The following is a 2,629-nucleotide window of genomic DNA, read 5'->3' as shown; positions in this document are numbered from 1 at the left end:
TTCCCATTTTACTTATATCTTACATTAGTATATTGTCATAATTAATGAACTGGTACTGATACATGATTATTAACTAAAGCTCATACTTTTTTTCATATTTCTTTATTTTTTCCTAATATCTTTTTTCTACTCTAAAATCCCATATAGGATACCACATTGCAATTAGTCCTCATGTCTCCTTAGGCTCCTTTTGGCCATAGAATCTTTCAGACTTCCCTTGTTCCCTTCCCTTGTTTTTGATACCTTGACAGTTTTGAGGAGAACTGCTCACATATTTGTGGAATATCCCTCAACAGGCATTTGTCTGATTGATTTCTTATAATTGGACTGGGGTTATTGGTTTTTGGTTAGAATACTGCAGATATAACTTCTGCTCTGATCACATCATACCAAGGGTACATGACATGACTTACTGATGTTAATCATGATCACCTGGCTGAGGTGGTATTTCACAGATTTCTCAACTGTGAATTTTTTCTTTTTTTTTTTTCTCTTTCCAAAGTGTATTCTTTGGAAACAAGCCAGTATGCGTCCCATACTTAAGGAGTGGGGAGTTCTACATAGACTGTTCACACTGATAGGTATCAGGTTAAAATCCTTATTTGGGATACAGTAAAATGAGGCAATGTAGCCATATCGCCATAAACATATAATATGTATCTTCAATCATCAGTCTAACTTATCTATATATTTTATCTATGTATCTATGTATCTTATCTAAGAACTATTATTTTTTAAGGATTTAATTTATTTATTTGACAGAGAGAGAGAGAAGAGAGAGAGAGCACAAGCAAGGGGAGGGGCAGAGGGAGAGGAAGAAGCAGGCTCCCCACTGAGCAGGGAGCCTGATGTAGGGCTCGATGCAGGGCTTCATCCCAGGACCCTGGGATCATGACCTGAGCCAAAGGCAGACGCTTAACCGACTGAGCCACCCAGCCGCCTCTCTAAAAACTATAAGTTGTGTGCATTTCAATAATAAGGTTGGACTCCAGAGACCCAGAGAGATAGAGAAAGGTTTTACAAGGCTGTACATTTTTAAACCATCCCGTGAAACTTTGTTAAGTGAATAATATTGCAGAAGCAGTAGGATAAACTGAAAAGAGAGAACACCATGAAAAGGAAAAGGAAGAACATTCATGAAAGAGATCAGGAGCAGGAAAGACTCTCTGGACTGGAGAAATCTATAATAAAAGAGCTATAAAGGTCACTATCTTAGGAACACTATATAGTTAATAACAGCAACCGAACAAATTTGTGGGTTATTTAGAATCAACCAGGACGCAAAAACATTTTTTAAATAAAAACATGTGATGAATTTTTATACAACCAAACATACATGGTACTTGAAATATATACATATATGTGTACACACACACACACACATTTATATGCTAGGGACTTCAGTGTAAAGAATTCATACCATTGTAGAAGAGATGGAATTGTATTATTCATACCATTTTACAATCCATATCATTGTACAACAGGTTTACTGGCTCATGTATGTGAGTAGTGTAGAAGGAAGAAAGGCTTGAAACCTAATCTGATCAGGGATTCATCTGTTTCTTTAACATTTCTTTATTTTTGTTCTCTTCCTTTGTCCTTAGGCTGATTTCCTCATGGTTAAAAGTAAATAGAGGGCACCTGGGTGGCTCAGTTGTTAAGCGTCTGCCTTCGGCTCAGTTCATGATCCCAGGGTCCTGGGATCGAGTCCCACATCAGGCTCCCTGCTCGGCGGGAAGCCTGCTTCTCCCTCTCCTGCTCCCCCTGCTTGTGTTCCTGCTCTCGCTATCTCTCTCTCTGTCAAATAAATAAATAAAATCTTAAAAAAAAATAAATAAATAGAAATGACAGTTTCTTCATTTTCCCATAGGTAGGGGAAAAAAACACTTCTTACCTAGCTATTCAAAGAATAGTCCTATAATTCTTTGACAATTGAGCTGGTAATTTTGGCTAGGGGAATGGAATCTGTTGGCCTTTAACAGACCTTTTACCAAAGTGCTCTTATTGTCAACATCCACCTCCCCAACTCCATCTGCTGGTGGGTTTGTTCATGAAACACAAGGGCTCCATTCTAGACTTAGCCATATCCTAACAAAAACATGGAGAATGTTAGGAAGAAGAAAATGTAGTGGTCAAGTCTAGCGAACTTTCTATGTCCTGATATATCAGGGAACATTTTTCTGCCTCTACTAAAATCTTTTTAGCTATGAAAGAATTACCTTATATGTTCTCCTTATTATCCAGAGAATATGAATATGACCTATGTATTTAACTCTAATTTATTGAGCAATAGATCACATGTTTTCAGAATCAGATCTCATCATATACTGCATATGTCATTACTTTAGAAATTTTTAACAGGGTGTCAGAACACTGAGAACATAGCAATGATTCTGATATTACCAATAATATACATACTCTTTGAATTAAGCAAATGCATGGTTACATGAGAGGATTGTGAAGTCGAGTGTGTAACTTTCCTCTCTTGGAAAGATTTTAAGCTTTGGATGAAAAAATCACATTTTGGTGTTTAGTTTTCTCATAGTCCAACTTGTGAAATATTTCGTAGGGTATTTCCTAGGATAGAACTGCAGTAATAATTAAGTTAATACTATCTGTCTTTAGATTA

This window comes from Leptonychotes weddellii, chromosome 3, assembly GCF_054177405.1.
Source record: "Leptonychotes weddellii isolate Sample4059 chromosome 3, ASM5417740v2, whole genome shotgun sequence".
Classification (NCBI taxonomy): domain Eukaryota; kingdom Metazoa; phylum Chordata; class Mammalia; order Carnivora; family Phocidae; genus Leptonychotes; species Leptonychotes weddellii.
The sequence above is the reverse complement of the archived record's forward strand: the minus strand, read 5'-3'. Positions refer to the sequence as shown.